The sequence below is a fragment of the Rhagoletis zephyria genome, unplaced genomic scaffold (assembly GCF_001687245.7).
Source record: "Rhagoletis zephyria isolate East Lansing unplaced genomic scaffold, Rhagoletis_zephyria_1.1 Rzeph_scaffold_06588, whole genome shotgun sequence".
Taxonomy (NCBI): domain Eukaryota; kingdom Metazoa; phylum Arthropoda; class Insecta; order Diptera; family Tephritidae; genus Rhagoletis; species Rhagoletis zephyria.
This window is the reverse complement of record NW_016163671.1, coordinates 1-27,635: the sequence shown is the minus strand read 5'-3', so window position 1 is coordinate 27,635 and position 27,635 is coordinate 1. Positions and strand designations below refer to the sequence as shown.

Here is a 27,635-nt window from a genome sequence, read left to right as displayed (position 1 = left end):
ACAGTGCATAGATCGGACAGTTTGCAAAGCCGTCCTATACGAAAACCGGTTTTTGCCGGGCAATCAGTGCACCATGCAAGGGCTTTGCCAGACTCAGAGAATACCCCTATTGCGTATCACTAGAAGAAGTAATTTTTCATATTAGGGATATTCACGAAATTGAGCAACTGGCCTGGCACTGTGGCAAAAGAGAAGATTAGCTCAAGCAATGACTGTGTCAATCTGCTCTTTTGTCACAATGCCAGACCAATAATATTATATATATTTTTCTTAATAAAATAATGATGCTTTTGTAAACCATTTAATGGTTTTATTAAGTGTGCTTATAAACATGGTCTTTTCTATTAAATATGGTATACATATGAAAATATACACATACATAGCTATGCATGTATCTTAGTATGTATATTAGAGTGGTAAAAAAAAAAAAGAAAAGTCGGAATTTTAATTTTATGAATTTTCTGAAATCAAAAAAATTGTTGAGTTAGCTCAAAGCGTTCAAAGTTTTCCATGTATTTTATATGGGGTGAAAAAACTTTTCATAAATATAGTATAGAATTCTCGAAAATCAATATTTTTCGATCGGAAAACCCGAGGTCTCTTCAGTAGACTTCCAACAATAATACCCAATTGTTTCTTTAACGATTTTTTAATACTAAAGACATTTAATTGGTCCCCCCATCGCTGGCCAGGGGCTTTCGGCGGACCTATAAAACATAATTACCATGTAAAAATGGTTAAATAAACAATTGGGTATTATTACTGGAAATCTCCTGAAGAGAAGCCGAGCTTTCCGGATCAAAAAATAAAGATTTTCAAGAATGCTCTACCATTTCTACGACCATTTTTTTCCATATAATATACATGAAAAACTTTGAGCGCTTTGAACGACCTGTAAATATTTTTTGATTTTAAAACAAAAAAGAGGTATTTTTTTCGGTGTAGATCAATCCTAGGTTAAGATAATTAAAATTTCGAGTTTACTTTTTCACATGCTTTTTTAGACTCCCCTAACGTATATGCATAAATTAATTTTTTGTCAAAAGAAAATGTTTTATGTTTATTTCTGAGTATTGTCAGAAATTTAAAAATTAATTTCTACTAATTAATCTACTTTGCCTTTGTACTCATCCCTACTTGCACCTTTGGGGAACAGCTCACTTTCAGTCCCGTTATGTTCAATCATACACGTGGAGGTATTTATGTGCAGTGTGTGTGTGTGTTTTGTTATTTGGGTTTATCAATATCGGTTTGTCTCGCTTCATCTTGCGATGTAAAGCGAGTTTATTTTATACNTTCTTAACAAGCACGGTATAAATCCAAGAATCAATGTTTGTTTAATGTTGTGATAGTGAAACGAGTGGCTTTTCCAATGGCGTGCTACATTTAGTTACCTGAATTATTGCAACTGTATGGAGAAACACAATGGAAGGAGCCTAAGGTAAGCTAAACCGATTGGCTAAGAGATAAGATGCAACACAAAAAATGAAACTCTTTTTATTTAGGAAGAGATAGAGAGGAGAGTCCTCACCTTTGAATTAAGAGTGTTGAGTGGTTGAATTCTACAATTATCTAAACAAGCAATGTCTCGGCATCGCACTAGATCCCAGGCTAAGTTGAGAAAATAAGTAAACTTGGTGTCTTATTCCAAAACCGAAGTCCTTCTTAGGCCGATGGCCTTCTAAGTTGGAGAATTTCATACCTGTGTCTGGCTACATTATTTGTTCACTAATTGAATGCGAAGTTAGAGCGATAATATTGTTTGAGTCCCTATTAGCTCAACCTATCGGCTTAAAACGTAGCAGTCGTAGTAGCTTACGCTCTACTATAGCTCAGACCATATTCTCGCTCAGCCATTCTTGAAGAAATTTAGTCGACGTCACACGTGACTAAAGCCAATCTCGTGGGTGAAAACTCAGAGCAGANGGCTCAGACTATATTCTCGTTCAGCCATTTTTTGAAGAAATTTAGTAGACGTCACACGTGACTAAAGCCAATCTCGTGGGTGAAAACTCAGAGCAGATATTGCGATACTAGGAGTGAGTCTTACTCAGGCTGGATATCGAATACAATTGATATTCTAGTCGATGCAGAAACGAGATAAGGTCACTCAAGTCAGGTTGAGGGAGGTTTTTTTTTCCTTCTAAGAAACCTACAACCTATTCGAAAGCATATACATAGTTGATCTATGCTGGGTGTCCGGGTATGAGTACACGAAAAAAGAGTTCCAGACAGGAGTTGGGGAACCAAGTCTATACATCCAAGGATTCCTCGGAAGGAGATGCTGATGTTCACGTAACCGAACACATGAATATGAACCCGACACAGAACTACTTGCTCAACGTAATGATTTTTGTAGAGTCCACAATCCTGATCGATTAGATTACACTTNTGCAGAAACGAGATAAGGTCACTCAAGTCAGGTTGAGGGAGGTTTTTTTTCCTTCTAAGAAACCTACAACCTATTCGAAAGCATATACATAGTTGATCTATGCTGGGTGTCCGGGTATGAATACACGAAAAAAGAGTTCCAGACAGGAGTTGGTTAACCAAGTCTATACATCCAAGGATTCCTCAGAAGGAGATGCTGATGTTCACGTAACCGAACACATGAATATGAACCCGACACAGAACTACTTGCTCAACGTAATGATTTTTGTAGAGTCCACAATCCTGATCGATTAGATTACACTTTGAAAATGGAATTTAAATTTTTGGGTGACGCTTTTTTCGTATATCAGGTGGTTAAGGGACCTGTAGAGAAATATTATTTTTGCTTGACTCCTCAATAGTCTTTTGTAGCTCTCCATTAAAATCTTAAATAGCATGTACTCGATTTGTTTCATGTTTCAAACCCACCTAAATAGATATATACGCGAACAAAAATTGGAGTGAAAAACTGAATATCTTTTTGCTTTTTTTTTTAACTGTAAGGTCACTCGCAGAAAATGTAAAAGTTGGTTTGCAGTTTTCAGATATACTGCTTTTCGTTAATATCTATACTTATTAGTCAAACTCCAAAAGGATCTTGTTCCATCTCATCACAATTATTTTTATATATTTATTTCCAAAGCTCTGGACGCTGAATAGGGCAAACCAGTACGCATGCCTTGCAGTTCACGGCTTTAGTTGGGTGGACGTAAACTGAATTGGACATAGACGATTGTGTGAGCTGGGCTTAGCTTGGCGGCCGCCCTCTGACTGTTAATGCTGCTGCGAAAGTAATTTAACATTTCACTGCATTGCCTTTATTTTCCCTTTGAACTCGCTCAGTGCGAAATGTACATATGTAGCAACTAACAAAAGTTTTAAGCGCTTAAGTATGAACTCGAAATGTGCCAACTTTAATTCGTTTTACCCTCTTCACTTAAGACTTGTTTCAATTTTTCCTTTGCATTACGAATTGCACAAAACTATCTTAAAATATATGTAGTAACAAATATGTATATATTTACTTGTGTATGTACATTAGGTACCGAGGAAACTATACCCCTATTTTTTTATTTTGAAATCAAAAAATATTTAGAGGTCGATCGAAGCACTCTAAGTTTTCCACGTACATATTTTATATGGAAAAAAAACATTTTTCATGGAAATGGTATAGTATTCCTGAAACTTTATATTTTTCGATCGGCAAACTCTATTTCTCTTCAGAAGAGTTTCAGTAATAATACCCAATTATTCATTTTATAATTCTTCAATACTAACTATGTTTTATGGGTCCTTAAAAAATATGGTCCCCCAAAAAAAAATCGGGACCATTAAAATTCGTTAGTATTAAAAAATGGTAAAATAAACAAATGGGCATTAAGTGATATTAGAAATCTCCTGAAGAGGAACAGAGTTTTTCGATGGACAAATATTGACTTTCAAGAGTTCTATACCATTTCTACGAAAAATTGTTTTTTTAGTTACTTAAATATGAAGGAATCCCCCCAAAATACCTACACACATGTAAAAGAGTGCTTAAAACAAAAAAAAAGGAAGTAAACGTTTAAATACATATTCTAATGCGAAAAAACTGAAATTTTTAAGGTAAGTTACCGATTAGTAACACAAAAAAGCACCACATTATGGTAGACCGGAAAAGAATTTGCATTTCGATATTCTAAAAAGGGGGGGATCCTTGATTTTGGACGTCAATAGAATACCGCTGAAATTTAAAAATCGGTTTGTACTTNACATTTTTCATGGAAATGGTATAGTATTCCTGAAACTTTATATTTTTCGATCGGAAAACTCTATTTCTCTTCAGAAGAGTTTCAGTAATAATACCCAATTATTAATTTTATAATTCTTCAATACTAACTATGTTTTATGGGTCCTCAAAAAATATGGTCCCCCCAAAAAAATGGGGACCATTAAAATTCGTTAGTATTAAAAAATAGTAAAAGAAACAAATAGGCATTAAGTGATATTGGAAATCTCCTGAAGAGGAACAGAGTTTTTCGCTGGACAAATATTGACTTTCAAGGGTTCTATACCATTTCTACGAAAAATTGTTTTTTTAATTACTTAAATATGAAGGAATCCCCCCAAAATACCTACACACATGTAAAAGAGTGCTTAAAACAAAAAAAAAAGAAGTAAACGTTTAAATACATATTATAATGCGAAAAAACTGAAATTTTTAAGGTAAGTTACCGATTAGTAACACAAAAAAGCACCACATTATGGTAGACCGGAAAAAAATTTGCATTTCGATATTCCAAAAAGGGGGGGATCGTTGTTTTTGGACGTCAATAGAATACCGCTGAAATTTAAAAATCGGTTTGTACTTTCTGCTTGCCCCTTTGGATTGAAATTTTGAGATTTTTCGAAATTCTAATTTGTTTATTTAATTTATTTGTGAAAATCATTTTAGAAAATATTGTTTTGCATACTATTCTTCATACCTAGAATTTTTCTAAATAAGTTTTTTTTAACTACGTTAGTTGCTAAAATTTAAAAAACCGAAAAATTCCATTCAAAAATGGGAGGCAGGAAGTATTAACCGATTTCAAAATAAAAGTTGGGGTAATTCTGCATTAAAAGAATTTCGAAACGCAAAAATTGTTGTTTCCGCTCCCACTTAATGTAGATACATGCCTTGATTCAATGAAATAAGTAGTGGTAGTAATATGTGACATAAAAAAAAACTTTTATTGTCATAACCATGTTTATTTTATATTTTTAAACTTACTCTTTCGTATAAAACCTTAACGTTGAAATGATTTTTTTATGGGTCCCCCATTGCAATTGTAAGTATCGTTGGAAGTCTACTAAAAAGGAACAGGGTTTTCCGAGCGAAAAATATTGATTTTTATGTATTCTATACCATTTCCTCGAAAAAGAGTTTTTTATCCATATAGAATACATGGAAGGCATCATGGGCTTTGAGGTATATTTTTATAAAACAAGATAATACGGGTGTTTTTTTTCCATTTACAAAAATCCTATGGGGTGAGATCTTATTAATCTCATCAAGTGGTTTTCTAATTAGTTAAGTACGGAATATTACTAGAGTTCACTCTTTGATGCGAAAGGCAAAAATTAGCGCTTTGCTTTGTGCTGCCAGTTTGGAGTATTTTTCCCTAAATATAGGGTTATACTGGGCCATTAGGTAGAAAATTACGTATGAAATATCTATTTCAAATATTAATTTATTTATGTTTTTTTTTAAGAGAAGTTCCCGTTCAGTAGTCCAGCTATTCAAAATCAATCTATTAACACAGTGTAGTCTAATAAAGCTTTCTCATTCCTTAAATGTATGTAGAATTTTCTAAATATTTTAAAACGTTTAGTTTATTTCCGTATGATTATGTTAATTATTTGTATAGTAATTGGAACGAAAAATGGCACTTAAGATGCTAGACCGGCGAAACCGGTTTGTCTGCAAACCAAGCTTGACAAGGGAAAATTCGTTCCAAAATAAATCAAATTAATTCTAATTAATTTAATTGCAAAGTCCAATTAAAGCCTTAATTGCAATTACTTTTTTAATCAGTTAACAAGTTGACTAAAAAATTAATTGATTAACGCCCATCACATCTATATCCGAGTTACTAGTGTTTGGCAACCTTGGAGATCTGAAATCTATATTTAGGGGTTTTTTAGGCAGAAATGAAATGATTTTAGAGTGAAGTTATATGGACCATCTGGCAACACTGCCGTGTTGTTGCTTTGGCTGCGAAATTTCAAACAATTCAGCCGCAGCGCAGTCTCAGATATTCCTTGCGCCTTGTTTGTGCTGTCGTTTTAACAGCCGAAGCCATGTACGAACAGCGCAGCACAGCACAGTTTTCTCGCTCTTTGGGATCAGTCAGGGTTTCAGCTGTGCGTTTGTGCGAAACTAAAAGTGCGAGAGTTTGCCATATGTTTGTTGTAAAAAACTGTCGAATATTTCACATTTTCGCTCAACCGCACACAGTTTTGTATCAAAGAATGAACTCCAGTATTCATCGTAAATTGAAGGCAAATTTTTGTTTTTGTTTTTTTTTTTTTACTAACTTTTACTAATAATTGATACGCACATTATTGCATTTAATTATTACACTCTTTTTTCAACCATTTTTTGGGTTCATTCGAGACCCCAAGCGACTAATTGAGTGATTTTTTATGCACCTAATTTAATTTAAATTCGGTCGTTGAGTTTGAAAATCTACCTAATTTCTTACTGTGTATTTTTCCAGACGATTTTTGATTAAAAATTCTGGGAAATACGTAAGTCTATAAAATCTGGTGATACATCAGATTAAAGGTAAATTTGCTATATTTCGCTTATAATAAATTCTTCCTTCAAATTACAAATTTTCGAGACTCTAGAATGTGTAAAATCTCTGATTTACATATGTACATTAGAATGCATCACTTTCCATACAAAAAAAAACCGGGACTGGATATCCTAAAATATAATACATTTTATAATTCCGGTGGGAAAACCCAAACAATATATGCACCTTAGATATTGTAAAAAAATATATAAGAAAGCGATTTTCTGCTTTTACTTAAAACTAACATATTTATGTGCAATAGGAATAAGATTTGAGCGACATGTAAGACATGAAAAAAATCCACAAATAAAAATAAAAGTAATTCGCACGAGAACAAAAATACAAGAACAAGAACTATTTTTTTAATATTATGCGCTGGTTTTCCAAGTACGCAACAAATTATGTAGGGTTATAAATACTTATGAAAAATAAGTGTCTTGTGTGAGGAACAATTTTATTATCATATCACAAACTGGCAAAAAGAACCGACGAATTGAAATGTGTGAATGATCCTGATATATTTTCTTATGTTTGCATCACATATACTTTCACAGGCAAATGACCGGCGTACATTCATATCCAATCATCATAATCTCTAAATACAATATTTTGGCAAAACTAAGTGCTAACTGGACGTTGGGTAAAAAGTATGCATTATATCTGATAATGTTTAGATTTGTTTTTTAAGAGATAATGTTGCGGAGTAACGGCATGGGCGCGCTAGCGCGGCAGACGACCGAAGTTTTCTTCCTATATTTAGGCCGCTGGATTTGCTTCGAAAGGCAGGTGGTTGTAGAAATAAGATGAACTACAAACAGCATCAAAATGAAAGTCAATAACAGCAACAGCAATCAATAACAGAAAGCGTAGCAACTGCACGAATATCTCTAAGAGTAGTACTTCACAGCAAGATTTTCGGGCATTCAGCGGTTTCCGGACCTGTAGTGCTTTATTCAGCTCTAAGTTGTATGTTACGGCTTGAGCGCCGAGAGTCGCAACCCCTGAAAAGCTTGTTGTGGAGTTGTACTCTAAGCGCAAGGGCAGTGTCTCTCTTAACCTGAGGCAGCGCTTTTCATTGAACATGCCTCGGATAATGACGAGCCATCCACTAACGAGGGGTCTATGGAGAAAAGTCTACCTCTGGTTATAATAGACAGGGTACCACCTGCAGCAAAGCAGTAACCAAGGTAAAGGAACTAACCTAAGTAACGAACAATCTACATATTAACAGGCACCTTTAGAGTGAGCGCGCTGGTAGACACCCCCACTCTGGGAACAAGCACCGCTCAAGTAGAGGGACCCGATCGGCCAGAAGAAGTCGTTTGGCTAGCAGGCATCGCCCGAGGTATTCGAGCAGGCATCACAGATAAATACGAAGCACGAAGCAGATTTGTCATCAGAAAGCAGAGGTAGGCGAAACCTTCTCCACTGCCTTTACCAAAATCGAGCCGGACTGAGAGATTCGGCCGCCAGATGGTGTCTTCCCTACCTCGGGCAGGGCAAGGCGCCAGATGAAGTCGGAATCGCTTCGCTGGCGAAAGGGTGAAGGCGGAGAGAGTGGATCTAGCACCGAGTAATCGAACCGCACCCGCCAAAGTGCGGAAGAGCGGGCCAAACCAGCAAAACCAGCAAAGAGTACCCGCGCCTGCTGATAAGAAGAGAAGCGGGAAACATCAGAGCCACCACAAACCTGCGCCCGCTAACCAGCGGAGAAGCAGGCAAACAGAGATGCAACACGAGTCAACCGCACCTGCTTTTAAGCGGAAGAGCGGGAAAATTACACCATCTGAGTCTAGCATCAACTAGCGTCATTGGAAGCACTAACCGCCTCCCGCATCATGGCCCATAAGCTAGGGTAAGCAATCTGACCCAGTGAAGGCACAGGGGCAGCCTCTCAGCAGCACAGCTACTCGGATGCACCACAGGTCATTCGTGCAGTATTGCTGCCCAGCGACTTCCCTGCTAATGCACCACACTTGGATGAGCTTACCTGAGTTTAGATGCCATCATGGGTGAGAGTGGTTGCATCCGTTGGCGTTCAGCGGAGTTTACTTCAGATCAGGCTTGCTCCTTGTAGACTGCAAGGATGAGAGTACGGCAACTTAAATGTTTGCAGAGGTTACACCAAAGCTTGAGGTATGGGGAGGACCCGCGTTGTACAACAGGGGCGAATTATATTCCTTTGATGCGCAATGTTTCGGTGTTCCTGAACAGGAGCGCTGACAAATCAGCGGGGTATGCCATGGGGCTACTCAAGGCACATAACGAGGGTTTGCGTACTTTAAAGGGTGAGAGGGGAATGCACAGTATTTACACGTTTAAGGAATATTTTACCAAGCCTTTCGGATTGCAATGCGAGTATAATAGAGGGTATCTTAGTGAGGTCAAATCAAACAAACAGCTTGATGAACCAGAGCTTCTGCTTTTCGTAAATGGCTTCCTCGGAAATATGAAAATCGCAAATTGCAAAAGTATAAATCAGGAACTATTGAGAAATTATAAAAAAATAGGTAAGATAAAATATTTTATTTTTGTCAAAAGCAGTACATACATATACATATGTATTTATTTTTATTTTTTTCCAGTAGTAAATATATTTTACTTCCTATCTTCGATTTCTTCCTGGCGAATCTCGCTGGTGATAGGGAGGAGTGATGAGCATGACGAAGATTCCACAGGCAAATGAATTTCGACGGTTTCTGGGACAAAGGCGCGTTGAGCCATTATTGTGGGTTCCTCATGGTAAGACAAGTTTTGTTTTTTTTTATTAGAAAATTGACAGATTTGTGATATGAAAAAAGAATTACATACATACATATCTATATAGATAAATAACATATTATTTTAGGCCGAAGTAATATATATATATAATAAGTAAACTTGCTAAAATACGTATATAAATAACGCTTTTACCTGGAAAACCAATTAGTGATATTAAACAAAACTACATTCTGTGTTGGCCACTTTTTAACTTGACTCAAGTATGGTCAACGCAAAAATTAATATTTTTTTCTCATGCGAATATTTTTCATTTTTATTTGTGGATTTTTTTCATTTATGTCTTATATTTTTTACAGTTGTGTCGTTTTTAAGAAATGAGTATCTAATTTTTTTAAACTTTTTTACAATCTATATTAGCGTGCTAAAAAAAAGTTTAAAATCGAATATAATATTAACTATTTTTTATAGGTCCTCCAGAAATGTAAAAGGTGAACCCGTAAAAAATCATTTGTATTATTATCGGAGACTTATCCGATCGAAAAATATTGATTTTCAAGGAATCTTTGCTTTTTCTACGAAAAATTTTTTCCCCATATACAATACATGGACCACTTCATGGGCTTTAAGACAGTTCTAAATATTGATTTCTTTTGTAAGAAAAAACAAGTAAGATATTGAATTTTATAAGTTCGAAATGGCGGATCTAATATGGCGAACGACTTTTTAAAATAATTATGGATTGTAATGAAACTTGATAGCTACGAACTTTCGGAGTCACTGATTACGAATTTAATATTAGATTTCCAAAATTGATATAATTTTATATATAACTAAAATCAAGAAATTTGAAAACTATTACATACCTGCAGACGGCCAAACACTTAAACCTGCTTAAATATAATTTTGATCTCTAGATTACGATATCGTTTTCATAAAATCCGTATTAGGTTTTTTTTTTTAATTCGCACGCTATATTTGAATTTTGAAAATTTAATATGATATACGAAATCAGTGACCTCGAATACCCCTATGTACGAAGTTTCATGGAAATCAGTCAAATACATTTGAATTAAAGATACCTGCTGTTCAAAATTCTCCATTCCCCTCAGTAAGCGACGAAGTCATGAAAATGAGTTTCTCCATCTGGAGTTACCTGTCAGGCATTGCTAAAAATAATCGGCTTGCTTTAGCTGAGCAATAAACTTAAGATGTTCTTATTTCTAGCCAGATAAAAATAAAAGAAATTCACCAACTCATAACACACTCTCGTATGTGCCTTCCTTTGCTCACAATATTTTGGTAGATTCCGCCTGACAGTTTCTTGCATTTTCAATGTAACTTTTCTCATAGTGAACTCGCACAGTTTCAGACAGTTTAAAGCACATAAAGTAAGGTAGTTTTTTTTTCCTTTTTAACGCAATCACATGCAACAAATTGGCGGCTCTGCCTGCCACATGGCCCAAGAGAGAAGCGTGCAAAACCAGAGCAATGGCCTGTTTTTGGCGAATGCAAGACAACACACACACACACACACTTTCAGCAGACAAACCCCTGCAGGAAAGTTATATAACTATATGTTAACTTGAAGTTGTTTAGGAAGAAACTAAAGGTTACCACTATCTGTTATTTTCTTTGAGGGAAGCTAACTTTATTTCTATGCATTAGAAGTCAACTAACTTGCAACGACCCGTAACTAGGTTTGGATTTTATGTCAATCAAAACATTTCATATTTGTTTACACATTCCACTTTAGATGCTAGTATATTAGATTTCCGTCAGATAAAACACAAAATGATAATATAAAATTTCGATCTTCATTTTATTTGTACTGAATTCGAAAAGGTATTTGAGAAGTGCAGAAAAAAGTGCATTCAAAGTTAAATCTGTAAACTTGTTTAAAGAAAGAAAACTCCCGATTACATCTGTATTACTCCTGCATTCCTTTCAGCTAGCTTTTTGTAGTTATCTAAAAGTTATGCTGTTTTTCCATAATAATTTTTCATAAAAGACGAAATCAAGCTCAATAAAAATTGTTTAATGGCGTTTTCGTTTTTGCAAAAAATGTTACCTTCTTATTGCTCTCTTCTTAATGTTTGTGCGTAGAGTGTTTATTTGTCAGCGATTTGTACACTAACAGCCAAGCACTTTTATACTTACTAAATATATACTATCCGTATACTAACTCAGAATATTGCATTGCTAAAAGCGTTTCAAGCCCCAGCAAGCTCAGTTGAGTTTGGGCACTTAACTTTTCAGCATCACAAGTGGCTGGTGATATACCAGAGTGCCGAGAGAGAGGAGCGCAAAATAGGCGTTGGGCAGAGGAGATAAGTATCTACATAAGCAGCATGCGGTGGGTAATCCTGTTATGGGTGTAAAAGGTAATCCGATAAATGCAGCATAATGCAAAAGCAAATAAATACTGGCTTTTATACAGATGCTTATATGCAAATGTATGTACATAAGTATATAGTACATGCATACGGATATATGTACTTACTAGGCTTCGGGAGCTTTTGAACTAAAGAGCGAAAGAGTCAGCTCTTTTAATTGAACTAGTTCATTATTTCGTTCATTAATGTGAACTAAAATTTTCTGCGGCAACACACTAATGTAATTTTACAACACATATGGGAACTTCGTTTTTCGTTGTAAGGACATACATAAATAAACAGCTGATCGGAATTCATTCTAACTCAGCTCTTACTACCGAACTAGTTCAATTAGTTCAATAAGAGGAACGAACTAAGACTAAAAAGAGCTAGTTCATTGAGCTGTACGAACTATGTAGAAGTGAACTTATCTTTAAAATGAACTAAAAAATCCAACTCTAGTACTTACATACATTCAAATGCAAATGTAATTTTGTTTGCTTTGACATTAGGATAGCCTTGCTCCGAAATTTGCCAGTTTATACGAGTGTATAAGATATTGGTTTCACATCTGACTAAGCGCGTTATCCGAGCGTTCAACCATAACTTGCCATACCGGCCGCCGTCACCTCTTCGCTCTTGCACTACGCCTTGTTATGCCGCTGCTTTCTCGCCAGCTATGTTTACTTGCAGCTAGTGTAATACACTATTTAGTTACTTTTATATACTTATGTATGTGTGTATGTATGTATGCTCATATTCACCACAGTTCCTTTTTTTTGTGGGCCACACTTACATTTGCACAAGTATAGTATATCCAGTCGCCACCAGTGCTGCTTTGCACCTTTTTGCCCTTTGAAAAATTCATAAATTGCCTGCTGCTGGAAAAGTACATACAGTAGATCCTCGGAAAAATTAACCGAAATGTCCCAAGGGTACCTAATTAACTTTTTCGAATTATTAATTTTTCTAAGCGCTTTTAATTTAATAATAAATGTCGTTTTTAGGATATAACACGCTAAATTTATTTAAATGGCTTAGTTTTCATCATTACGAAAAATAAAACTTGGATTTTATTCTTACCGGTACTAGGAGTATTTTCTTGTTTGCTTGTTGATATGTGCTCGCCACTGCCTCCAAAATTGCATGACGTTTTTTCCTTATTTTTGAGATGCCTGCTTTAGATACACCGTTAGTCCGCCAATCGATTTCCGTAAATACCTCGATAATTTTTTTTTTCCAATCTCAGCTCTTTGGTGTAGATTTAATCGGATTTGCGATGACTTTTTCCTCTTTGTTGACATTTTTTAAACAAACAACCAATACACAACTCACAACTTCAAACGTTCACGACAAAAAGAAATTCGGGCTGGTTGCCAGTTAAATAGTGGTTATATTCCGATACCAGTACTTAGATGTTATACTCGAGAACCTCTACCAAGTACCGAATATTTTTTGTACTTCGATACGCATGTACAAGTACTCCATGGGTACCGAGTACATAGTGCAAGTATTTGTTTCTTTCCTAATTTTGGGAAAATCAACTGAAAATAGGTCTGTGTTGTAATTTTCGAAGAAACCAGGGACCGAAATAACAGTTATTTTTTTTACAATTAAATTTGGCCAAATATTTTTTAAGGCCGAAATAAAAGTCCTTTTCTAATAATAAACAATTGGCTAATCCAAATTAAACAAGTATTGGTATCAAATGAAAGAGGACTAAAATAGATTTTAAACTAAAATGTCGAAACGAGGAAAGCTACTGATTGAAAAATACTTCAATAAAAAATGTTATTCAATTACCATAGAATAAACCTTGGGTCAGGTATATGAATTTCCTCTAAAAAATAACGGTTATTTTCGGTTCTTGAAAATGCAAAAAGAACAAAACCCGTACCGAATTAGAGGAGGATGTGATGTCAGCCTTTGACTTGTGGAAGCTTTATCTAGAATTCGTTTTGGAACAGGATAATCAAACACAAGTAAACGTTGAGCTTTTTCATTACCTAACGTCTCATGTTTCAGCACTTTCAAGAACGACAATTTAAAATAGGCAAATATGAAAAGGCATTCTTCATAAGCCTTCTCCATTGGTTGTTGTTATGTTGTAAATGGTCATTGAACAAAAATTTCTCGTCTGAGTACTTTCGAGTACAAGTATAATCGCGTATTTCCTAGCGATACTTTAAGTAGCATCGAGTATTCTCTTCGATACATTTATGAATACAATCACTAGTACAGGAGGGTGTCGGCGAACCCTAACAAATGTTTGGTATGAAAAATGTATAAGCTCAGAAAAGTTAACCAAAAATTTAACTTTTCAGAGCGGTGCGTGAACATGTGAAATTCGGTTAACTTAGCCGAGCGATTAACGTTTTCGAGAGTTAACTTTTTCGCGATTCTACTGTACATATAAATTTTAATGTACTAGTTGTAGGCAGCGGCCGTTTTGTGGAACACCTAGTAAGCGTTGCATTTAGAAAATGGCTACTTTTGCAAATTTGCAGACGATTTGTGTATTGCCAGTGGCACTTTGCGGCAGTATGCTTGTTTCTCTTTGCTCCCGCAGCTAATCGCCTGCTCGTCTTGTTGCCGCCCACATTCCCTCATAATTTCCTCTCTTCCATCGACATAGTATTCCTTGTGACATGCACTTTCGCATCGTCCTACTGTGAGTTATAATCATGTGGCAAGTTTATAGAGCGCGTCCTTCTTGATGCCAGTCGATATTGGTGCGGCCACAATGTAATCGTACTGCAGTTCGTTGGGCGTTGACACTGCTACTTTGTGGGTTAGCTTGCTGCTGTGGCGCTGAATTCTAGTCACCCCAGAGCGTTTGGAATGTGATGACAGCCTGCCCATGCATAGGTTAAAATCTATTGCACTATATTTTTCTTGGTATTCAATGTTTTCTTGACACATTTTTCGCTCTACTTAGAATGTACCTTGCTGCTTTGTCTTCCAATTTGCACGGAAGTAAAGCAAAACTGAAGTAAATTTATACCTTCCGTTCGCTGTCGAATGGAAAATCAGGTTTGCATGTAAATATTTTTAAATTCGGAATTGCCGCTCGTTATTTTCTATTAAGTATAAAATATTTTTTAGAGTAATTTTTTTCTTTTTTTTTGCTAATATCTCTTTGTTACTCAAATCTACGCTCCTGGATTTTATACAATCGCCTTGTGCTTTACCTTGTTGTCGGCCTTTATTAAAATTTGTGGGAACCACTGTGCGGTTCAAAACTGACATTAAGTGTTCATAATTCATTGGAGCCTTCACTTTTCCCTCAATTTGATTATTATTATTTTTTTTTAACTAAAGCTTATAAAATTTGCAAGAAACGAGTTGAGCCTGATTTCTAAATTTTTATCTGATTATATTAAATTTTTTAGTTCAAAGTGCAGAATAAGTGGTTTTATTTTGAACAAAATCTATTAGATAACCATAGCCATAGACACCAATTCAATTTTGGTTTTCCGCCATAACCACAATCAGCTGATATCTGAAGTGCGAGTAAAAACGTGTTGCCAGACGTTCGAAAAAGAAAATATTGTTCACAGCCAACGTTTTGGCATAAGTCTAGAATATGAACCATTTAGCTATGCAAAAACCAAAAATATGACTCGATAGAACTTCTCACGCTGATTTCAATTGTACCAAAATTATTTGGCGCAAAAAGAAAGGTTGAATTAAATTTTTTTGATTCCTTAAATATTAATATATGTGACCTGGTCTACGGAAAGGGGGCTTAGGTGTCAAAAAATCCATTTTCACTTTTTGGTTGATTCGGATGGAAGATGAGATGCTTTTTCACGTGGTGAAAGGCAGAAAATCCTAACTTGCTTAGAAGTGTACTAAAAATAATAATAATATTGATAATAATAATAGTAAAACTATAATAATATTCCGACCAACAACAACACTTACTGGACCAACAACAACACTTACTGGACCAACAACAACACTTACTGGACGTCCGGCGCGGAGAACAATTAACGAGATAATGAGAAACTGACGAAACGAGTTGCTTACTTTTAACAGCTTTTTCACAGAAAACTAGTTTTCGCACGTAAGCTCCCTTTTCGTAGATCAGGTCACATATTATGAACTAAATAACCGATACAAAAACTAATGATGCCCAGGTAAAGATAATTCATTTATCTTTGAGCTGATGTGCATAGTTTATATGATGTTCTTTATATTTTTAATCCAAAAATGTTAAAAACGAAAAAATCGTATTTTTTTTTATAAAGTAACCTTTTCTAACAAAATTTCATAGTTAATGCAAAAGAAATTTATATTACTAAGAATTATAGGGAATTTGCGTGAGGCGATTTTTCAGGCAACTGTGTGGCGAGTTTAAGCTTCACCTCACACAACTCACAAAGTAAGTTGAGGTGAGTATAAGGTAAGGTTAATTGCTTAAATTTTTCCTAACTCATAATTTATTTAGCCATGCACTAAATACCTTGGAACTTTAGTGAAAGTATTTTGCATCTTCAAAGTACCTGAGTGCTTGGAACAGAGTCTTTATCGCCTGCTAAATACTTTCATTTTTTGTACCTTATTACCTAACAGCTTCTAAATACTTAAGTATGTTTTACTTGAGTCTTTAGAAAACTCCTAATAATCTTTTTTTTGCTTGGGTATTTATTTTATTAATTCCTAAATGCCCAAGTTTATAACTTGAGTATTAAGCAAGCTGCCAAATAGCACCCAAAATGGTACTTTAAATACATAAGTATTTACATATGCCCATCACTGGTCACAACCAATCATCAGAACATGAGCCAACAGCCAGCGCAGCCTCCAATATTATCAACGGAAATCAATCGTTGCAATTACCATGATTACAATCGAAATTTATATGTCTTTAGTTGTTATACTGCTTTTACTTTTTCTTTGCTTTTCTTATTTTTGTAACGAGATTTTTTATGGCCCACGCCGCTGTGACCTTGCGCTTTACAGTTTGATTATCTTTTTATTACTTTTACGGGCAAACTTTTGTAGGCATTTTAATGCAAAGCTACTGCCTTATACGCGATTTTGTGCTTTTTTCTCTTGAAAGATTTTTATTTGCAGCGCAGTCATTTTATTCTTACCACTTTGTGTTCGCTTATCAGCCCATTTCTACTTCATTTCATTTTAGATCAGGGCAGGCAATGTATTTAAAAAATGTTTGAGAACGCATATTGTTTAATTTTCATTAGTTGTTTTTTTCGCATTTGGCCAGGTATTTGATAGTTTGCGTAAAACACTTATACCCTAGAAACATTTGTGAATTAAATATTTACTTGTGTTAAGTGATTTTCATTCAAAATGCTTGTGGAGTACTTGAAGGAAACCAAATATTTTGTTTCGAATAAAGTGCAAAAGCGATGCGGCTTAGCCGTCTGCAATTTGCATTGATTGCTTTGCTGTCAGTCAGTGAGCTGGTGCCTGAATTATTGCACAGATTATTAATTCCTTAAACAAATAGCCGTAAATAATTCAAAAGTCCATGGAATAATAATAGAATTTATGAATATTTTGCCAACTACAAACATCTTTACACTCAACCAAAAGTCTGCTGAATTGCCACTTGGTCGGTTTTACAAATGCTGTTGGTAAATACATATTTATATTTTGTATGAATTTAAGTAGATGCGTACGCTTTTACTAACAAATTTATCAATGAAAAGAGTCTCAACAGCTTTGAAAAGAAAACATAAGTATTTAACATAAATTCATTGAAAAGGATGTATTGTGCGCCTGCTCATAAGAAAGTAGTTCATTGTGTTTGTACTAGTGACCCAAAGACGCACTAACAGCAATCCTTTGTACCTCCATAACTACACGTTGAGTGAATGGAGAATATGAGAATGAATGCGTATTGTTGCATATAATTTGATTTTTACTTTTTGCGGGTTAAAGAGTAAACAAAAAGGGTGACAAAAAGCGAACAAATATTCGAAACATGAAACCCTCATTTTATTCAATTTATTCAATGGAGTTTGCATTATAATAAATATTAGGGGAACTCCGGCTTACTTTTCAGCTATGCAATGGTAGAAAACAACCAGAAAATAGGCAAGTAAGACGCGCCAACCAATGAATGACTTAAAAAGTAAGCGAGATTTTGTCGAAAAATACCCGTAAGAATAGCTCTTCGAGTTTCAAAACAATGGTTCAGTGCTTACCGACTTTCATTGGCCTTCAGCTCTAAAAATCTTTAAATTTTGTTTTTTGTTCAGATTGTCGAACTCTACTGTCTCTACAGCAACACCGCATCTATCTGTTTCAGACTGACGTTGAGTCAGGCCCAGATCAGACACATATTTCTGCTGCGAAATCAGATGCGTCTCCATTCGAACTCAACTTATAGGTATACCACAAAGAGCTCGTTGACAGTCTGTGAGAATTAATGACAGTTTCTCGAGGTTCATTTTGACGTTTTAATCTTCTAAGCTGGTTGTAAGAAAACAAAATTTTACCATTTTTTTTATTCCAATTTAATATTCAAAATTTGTTCTTTTTTTTGGTAACCGGTATTGCTAGCGCTAGTGCTGTAACAAAGGACGTAGCGATTATTCATTTTCTTTAAAATTCGTTCCATTTCGTTCTATAACTCCGAAATTAAACCTCCCACATTTCAACTTTTAGCACCACCCTTCCTTTGTTTTACTAAACTTATTGAAAGCAGTGCCCTAAGAGGAAAAACTCCTGATGCCGCCGCTTTTGATTCCGTTTTAAAAGCCGCTAATAGTTACTTTAGGCCTTATTAGCAAAGTTAGAAAACTCATCTGCCCCTCCGCTTTCCTCTGTGCACAATAAGGGAGTCCAAAAATGCATGTGAAAAAGTAAAGTCGGAATTTTTATGCTTTCACCCGCTAGAATTTTTCTATACCGAAAAAAATATACCCCTATTTTCTTATTTTTGAATCAAAAAGTATTTCGAGCTCGCTCAAAGTGCTCAAAGTTTTTCATGTATTTTGTATACAAAAAAAAAAACGTTTTTCGTAGAAATGGCATAGAATTCTGTAAAATCAATATTTTTCGATGGAAAAACTCTGTTTATCTTCAGGAGATTCCTAATATTAATACACAATTATTTATTTAACCATTTTTTCATAGAAACTATATTTTATAGGTCCGCCGAAACCCCCGAAAAATTCTAGAAAATGCAATGGGGGATAAATAAAAAGTGTTTAGTATAAAAAAATGGTTAAATAAACAATGAGGTATCTTAATTGAAAGTCTTCTAAAGAGAACCAGAGTTTTCCGATCGAAAAATATAAATTTTTAAGAATTCCATACCATTTTGTTGTTGTTGTTTTTTGCCCATATAAAATTCCCTAAATATTTTTTGATTTCAAAACAAAAAAAATAGGGGCATATTTTTTCGATATAGAACAGTCCTAGGAGGGTGAGTCCTTTAAAATTCCGACTTTACTTATTTTGGACCACCCTAGTGCACAGGCATTTCGACGTGCGCTAATAATCGATATGCGCGATGATTCGCGTGAATACTCTGTGGACGCTGCCATTTCGTGCAACTAAAAAGCGCTGTTGCCTGCCCTTAGCCATATTTTCCAGAAAACTTTTCCTTCACATTTACATACATACATACACACGTACGCCTACACTCGATGCTGTGTGGGTTGCGGTTATCGGAGGAAGCAACACAAAGTTCATTGTGCATTTATTGAAGAAACTTTACCATTTTGGTGCTGGCATTTTCCACCGCTGAAGCTGCTTTCATCGTTGGCCTAATTATTGCTGTGCCGAGTCGAGGCGTGATGATGGCAAATGCGATTCATTCAATTCATTAATTTCAATCGCTGCCGAGAGAGTTTAATGAGCTTACAAATGAACATTTTCGCATGCACCAATACACCCACCTTAAGTGCTTATGTATATTTAATATTTGTATGTTTATATATTTATATTTATATTTAAAATATGCAAATATTAAAAGTGCTCAGTACCAGCTGCTAAAGATATCCATTAAAATGTCTCTCTACGCCCACTTACACTTACTTTTACTTACTTTTATTCAATTCATTGAGGATAAATTAGTCCAATAAATTTTAAGGATCTCTTTTATTTTGGCGAAGTCTTTAAAAGTTCTCGCCAATATCATTAGGGGCATTGATTTAACAACGGCTCATTTCATCAACTCATTACCTACCACACTGCGATGACAACTGAGTATTTTGCGCTTAAACCGCCATTACCATTAGCTCCCACCCTAACTGCTGAGCTCGCTAGATTTTGTGGACAACAACTTTCTGGCTATTTACTATCCGTTCAATTCGTTTGCGTTCGACGGTTGTGACCATGAAAGACAAAGGAATGTTGCCAGTAAATGAGAAAATTACTAAAATGTGAATTCGAAATGGCGCATACATAATGAAACGTAGTGAAGCGAAACGTCAGAACGTCACTAAAATCTTATGCACCGCACTTTCTTGTGCGTCGCGCCATTCACTTCATTTCGGCAACGATTGCTGACTTCGATTAGAAGTGTAATTTCAATTATCGCCATGGAAATTTAACGGCGCATAGTAGAATAAATGAATGTATGTATGGGAAATGAAAAGCGCAAAGCTAACTTGTGCCCGGAAGGACATAAGCACGGATGAAAGGTCGCATGAAAATCAGCGTGAAGGACATTTAACTTCCAAATACCCGCGCAAGCGCGCACTCACAAACATGTTCTTTTAAACTTGATTTGACGCAGCGCGGTACGAGCGCAGCCATTGAACTTGCTAATGGTATACATATTCAATGATGGCAATATTATCGATGATAATAATGAAAGTCATAACGAATGCACGTGATTTGAATTGATTGAATAATTCAAGCATTTGCTTGGCGATTTTTATTCCTTAAAATGTTTCTTCTTATAATGAGCACCGCATTGTTTGTTTACTCAATTGAAAATATTTGTTGTGCTTACTTAAGGATTGTGGTATAATATATATATTAACATATTACGAATTTGCTTGATATAGCTTACAAATCAGCCTGATGTCTGGGAAGTCGAAAGTACCGTACTTCTTTTTTTTAGCTTTTTTAGTCCGTACTTCACAGTAAAATATGGACTTTTTTGCAATATTTTTTACTGCAGGTGCGGTACTTCTCCGATCTTCTAGACGATCGTCACATGGCCTGCGAGATAAATTTGTTCAAACCCTTCAAGTCGCCGCGGACCGATGCGATCATACCTGCGCAGCTACACTGAATTGCGGTTGTGAAGGACCTTCTAGAGGAACTGGAAGAAGTGGGCTGTCGGGTGATCGCCTATTTAGATATTGTGGAACTTTTGGTTACGGGACGATTTCTAGATACCCTTTTTGTTCTGGCTCAAGGTTACCTGAACCAGGTAACTAGGTGGGCAAACAACGGAGCCCTCACAGTAAGTCCCATAAACATGGAACTGGTCTTGTTTTTCCGTTGTGGCCCTTTCCTCGAGTGGGGCTGCTCGCCTGTAGCTCTCAGACAAGGTCAAGTACTTAAGCTTAATCCTGGATAGGAAGCTGTCGTGGAAGTCTAACATTAAGGAAAGGGTAAGAAAGGCGTCGGTGTCATTGCACTGCTATTGTAGAGAAGCTATCGTTGAGGTCTCTCGCCCAAAGTAATTCATTAGCTCTATGAAACTAAAAAGTCTGTACTTGTAAAATAACTGGAGCGTTTACAGGGCCCTAATCGGAATTGGTGGAGCATTAGGAACCACACCTACGCTGGCGCTTAACGTCATGTTGAACACGGCGCCTGCGGATATTGCAGACAGAGTTGCCGCAGCACCAACTGCTATTAGGCTCAGGCGTTGGAACCCTTAAAACGTTATCCCCAGATAAGAAGAAAATAGTGACGCCTCTATCCTTCTCCTGCAGTACACTCTTGGATGGACGCGAGCCCTACTAAGTGAAAGCGCTGCTTCTTTTGTGCGCCGTAAAAGAAACCGTACCTTAAAGGCGCCGAAAAACACGTTCCCCTCAAGGTCTAGTGCTGGGGTTTCTGACAGGCCATTGCGCGATTGGTATTCAGGTGGTATAACAAACTTGTGTATTAGCTCTCAAAAGGAAGATGAGGTGGAATCATCTCCACACTTTCTTAACATTGGCCAACCTTCGCGAGGCTAAGATGGAAGAATTTTGGCTCGCTCTTCTTAACTAACACTAAAGGTATTAAACTGATTTGAAAGAAACGCCTTATTGCCATGTAAAAAATGTATACCCATTCGTCCTTCGAAATATATCCATGAAGTACTTATATTAAAATCCCGTTTCATTGATTTTTTGCCTTTTGTTTTTTTGTTATTGTTCATTTTGATTTTTAGCCATTTTCATTAAACGATAAGCAAAAAAATATTATTTCATGCGGAGCCAAATATTAAATACCCGACGCAAGTATCGAATATATTTTTTTCACCTTTCCGAATTGTTTTTAGTATTAATTTTTAGTAAATACATACATAAGTGCACTTCAGTTTTGAAATATCGAAGTTACAAGCATTTCTGAAACTTACGATTATTTGAAAAGTGGGCGTAATTCGATAATTTTCAACGATTTGCTTTAATTTCGGCAAGCACAATAATCGTACCGAGTTTGGTACAAATTAATCTAACGGTTACCGAGATACACATATGGAGTCATTAGTGGACGGTGCCACACCCATTTTCCAAAATTTTGTCATAAATGTATTTTTACCAAAAGAATTATTGCAAACATCAATTTTGAACATGCCACCTTCGGTATTTACTGTTATATCGAATATTTCGCATTTCTCTAAATTATCGAAATATGGGATGTGGGCGTGGTTATTGTCCAATTTTAAAACTTTTCAGCCGTTTGGTATGCTGTACCAATACCAACAACTATGCCAAGTTTGGGAGAAAGTGGTGGGCGTGGCTACGCCCATTTTCCTAAAATGTTGTTTAAAAATAACCGTAAATATAAATTTTAAATGAATAAGCTTCAGTAGTTACTAAACTATCGCAACTTGCGTATTTCTGAAAACTCACGTTATATGGGAGGTATACGTGGTTATTGTGCGATTTCGACCATTTACTAATACCGGCTGTCCTACGCTGAAAAGCAGTACAGTTATTAAGTTTCGTTAAGATATCTCTATTTTTACCGAATTATTGTGTAAAGAAGGGCGGACGGACAGACAGTCACCACTCAATCGATTCCTTTTTCATTTATGTATGCATTTTTCGATATCTATCTCGATTCGTTTTGGCTGTTACAAACAACCGTTATGTGAACAAAGTTATAATACCCTGGTGCACAAGTACGCTCGGGTATAAAAATCACTCACTAACTGAAACCATCACATAAGAGAACCGCAATAATATCGACAACGTTCAATTCGGACAAATTGAATTTTAGAAAAAAAAAATCTCTCCCCAGACAACGTACGCTTCCTTTTACCCCAAAAATATTCAACCTTTTAAAAATAAAAAAATTTCGTTTTCCTTTTTATTTGCTTCATTTTTCATGTCTCTCCACTAGATTTCTGAGCATATCGCATTCGTATTGTGCCCCGCACGGGGTTATCATATTGGGCATTTGTGCCAATTCGATATTGTCAACTATTTCATGGGACAGCCACTCAAAACCATCCGCCCACACTGTCCCACCGCTGCTTCCCGTGACATTTGATGGCTGTTAGCTTTAGCGCAATTTTAGCCATTTATTGCTGAGCTCTATTCTTGTGGCGATATGCCCGAATGGAAAATATATATTTTCCTTTGCTGCTAGGCTTTTAAAATGTTATTATTTTGTTGATACACATACATACATACATATTGTAAATATATGTATGTACAAAAGCAGATACTTATTTGCCGCGAGTCTTCCATTTTTAACGGCCCACAGCAGCTTAGCAACCATAAATCAAGAATTTTAATGCTTAACAATGTCAATTCGTTTGTACACAAAATAGCGCAACAAAGCCAAAGGCACTGAAAAACGGTAAACATTTTTGTTGCCATGAACGCCAAGTTGCGACACCAAACAGGATCGATCACAAGGTAAACGTTGCTGCTTGGCGTAAGATGCTGTGACAAGCAGGTAAAATTGCGGCCGACTTGATGCTAGTGCAGTGTTGGTGAGCCAGCAGACGGATGCTGTATAAATAGCAGCTAAAGAGATTTGAGTCGATTACGAATGGCAAAAAATTACTACCAACAATGAAAAACCCCAAAATTTATTGTGATTGTGTAAACAAACAATCAGCCATCGCGCTTATCTTGAGTGAAATAAAGAAGCATTAGAAGCGCAAAAAGCCAGTAGCAGAGTAACAGCCACGGCAGCATCGTTTGTAGTAGAGTTGATTGGCACACAAAAAAGGTGACAAATGTAAAAGTTCACGGTGAGTGTGAGGTAAATAAGAAGGTGCGAAATATATTTTTTTTTGCTTAAAAAAAATGCTAAGTTAAAGTTAATCGTTGCTTAAGGGTTCGACTACATATTACATACTTATGCATTGATTCCAATAGTTATAAGGGAGAACAAATTTTTGATGTAAGCTGTTTATAAATTATGATGCAGAATGAATCCAGGAAGTGTGAAATATATAGGTATATGATAACTGCCTAATACTTATATGAAAATGTAAAAACGCAATCAAAGTTTGATCAATTCATACAGTTGGTATTCTGAATATTCAAATGAAGAGCTCACTAATAAATTTATACATATGTAGGAGAAAACGCACATCCTTGTCGAAGTTATTATCAGGAAAATGGAATTACCTAAACGGTCCCTGGTGCCTGTAGAAGGGCAAAATAAAAATGCCAGCCGCTTATTTAGCAGGAAATGGCATGCAGAGGAAAAAAGCCATAATGCCGTGCCACATGTGTGACTGAATGTGCGTGACTATTTGTATGGTTGCCATGATTACGAGTGAGTGCAAAATACCAACGGATTATATATAACTATAAACACACACATATGTACTGTATATACAGGTTTTTTTGCATATCCTTTTACAATTATGTTTGCTTGATTGAGATTACTGTGCAGATAATTTCTTTCTGATGTTTTCTTCGTTACTGCATTTTTCCCACCTAAACCTAAAAATTCATATAAAATGACGCACATGAAAGGGAAAAGAAGTTTTCTTCTATTATTTCTTAAATCAGTATGCAGCTCTCTAGNTTTTTCTATCTAGATTCCTCTGCCACTGTTCGTTTTAATTACATATATGTTATTCTGTTGTCCTTTTTCTTAATTTTTGCCTTTATAATTTATCGATAACAGAATCGATAGTAAAATCCAAAAATATATCTATAACAAAATCGATGAAAAATTTGATAAAAATTTCTATAGCAAAGTCGATATATTGGTAGAAAAATCGATTAGAAAATCGATAGAAATATCGATAACAAAATAGATTAAAATATCGATAATACAATCTATAAATAATCGACAAAAAAATCGATACAATATCGATATCAAAATCGATAAAAATATCGATGAAAAAGTCGATAACAATATCCCAAAGAAAACCAATAACAATATCGACAAAATTTAGCTTTAAAACTATTGATAACAAAATCGATAAAAGTAACGGTTGTTATATCGATAAGTTCGAAAATATCGATAGAAATATCGATCAAAATTTCGACAGAAAAATCAAAAATATATCGATAACAAAACCGACAAAAATATGGATTATTATATCGATAAATCCTCCATCTTCATCTTTACTTTTAGCGGTATCCTGATTTTCATCTTTTTCTTTATATTTATCTTTTCTTCATCTTCTTCATATGGCCATTTACCTTAACCCTTATATAAGTAAAGAGATTAAATTTACCTTGGTCTTCATTTTTGCCTTTATCTTTACGCATCTTTGTTTTTGCTTTAATTTTTACCTTTGCCTTTATCATTTTCTCTATCTATGTACGTACTCACCTTTACTTTCATTTTTGTATTCGTCTTTTTCTAAGTGTTATTCTTTAAACTTTTATTAGCAAGTTTTTTTAAATAAATACCATGTGCGTACACTCAAGAATTACTTGTTTCAGCCCCAACCATTTCCGTTGAACCATTTCCGTTTGCAATTTCCGTTGAATTTGCCAATTTACTCCCAACCAAACGCCACTAAAGAAGTTTCACTTCAAAAATGCTTTTATAGTTATTTTTCAAGCAAATTTACAGCAACCACACAGTACTTTTCATAGCAACAGAAATAACTAATAATATTTCTTCAGAACACTATGTAACTGTAATCATCTGTGAGAGAATGGGGGGCGTGTTTTTTTCTTTACCACCAATATTTTGCAATTGAGTATGTATCTCCGGCGTGGGGTATGTACATACATTCAAGATAACAGGGATCTATACACTGTTGGTTTTGAGAACCGTCACCCAAATTTGAAGTCGCAGTCTGAAAGTCTTAAATACTTTCGGGATTGCACGTATCTATTCTAATAAAAAAATTTGCAGAAAATAAATAGTTATTACAGAAGATTATTTCCGAAACTTACCCCGGGAGGAGGGGTCCCTATTGTGTACACATAAGAACCATTTAAAGATTTATTTAACTGCTTTGAATTCGATTTGAAGCTGTAAAATCCAAACATGGTGATGAAAAAGTAAATTTTTGTAAACTTTTTAGCGATGTGTCACAGTATTGAAAATTCTCCAAATATCATGAGTTTTACTTTGAATATGTATACGTAAATAAATACGTAGTGTTCTTCTGAAATATTAACAACTCAATGAACGACTTAAACGATTTATGAACGGTAGTTCGCAAAATCACCAATTACGCAAATTTTCGTGTCATACGTAATTGCAACAACCAACTTTTTTGCATAAGTTAAAACATTTTTCCAAGCAAAAATCATCTCGGTAGCATTGCGGCTGCGCTACTAAGCTTCACGTTATTACCTGCTGAGCTGTGATAAATACCACTACGAATTGTGAATTACGAATTGTTTTTACTTATTCGCTGGCAATGCAAATCGCTGAATGGGCACGAAAAGTCAGCTACAACAGCAACACAATTTTTTTTTACAAAAACCATAACAGTTGTCAAAAAGACACTAACAAATTAATTTTTTTGTAGACAATATTATTTCAGTACTACTCGAGTCAGACAACTTCACACTCACCAACTTGCAAATAAAAAATTACAAAATTTTAACACCACGAAAAACCAATACAATCTAGTGAGTACTAAAGAAGTAACAGTACAGAGCGAAATAAAAAAATACCAAGCCAAGTATCACCAAAAACAAACAAGTGAATGTGGGAATGCACTGCGTTGCGCTGAGTGACTGTGCTGCATTGAAGGTGAACACACACACATACACCCCGTCCCCCTATATGCTTGCATAAATACTAAAAGACAGACAGCACCTCAGTTAAGACGGCAGCCAAAAAGCAAACGGAAAATGCAGCTCTGTGTACCGCAGCTACCAGTAATGAAGACCTTTTAGCGTCCGCACGTTGCAACAACTTGACGGAGGGACCAATGTGGGAGGGCGCAAACAATATGCAACAAAAGCGACGTACAACAAATAATAAGGCCATTGTAAAACCAAAAATAACTCTTTAATGTATTTTTTCTAAGACTTTGTTTCCACGCTTTTTTCCCCAACATCATGTTGTTACTTTTTTTTTTCCTTAAAATCACTTAACTTTTTTTTTCTGCCAGCTGACTATTTGCTTGGTTGGTTGGGCGGTTGATTTCACGTTCGTGTGCTGTTTGCTTGAGTGCGTTTCGATGCATTTTTTTTAGCATGCCAGCTATGGTTTTGGTTTTATTATTTACTCAATTTATTTC

General features: G+C 35.5%; 1 long non-coding RNA gene across 1 annotated transcript; it reads right to left on the bottom strand.

Moving 5' to 3' along the window:
- Window positions 1–2,308: 2,308 nt before the first annotated feature.
- Window positions 2,309–23,221, bottom strand: LOC108373318 (uncharacterized). Its single transcript, XR_001848954.1, has 3 exons — window positions 23,211–23,221; window positions 16,314–16,320; window positions 2,309–2,388 (listed from the first exon to the last, which is right to left on the bottom strand). It is a non-coding gene; the product is annotated as an uncharacterized LOC108373318 (long non-coding RNA).
- Between the last annotated feature and the right edge of the window lie 4,414 nt (window positions 23,222–27,635).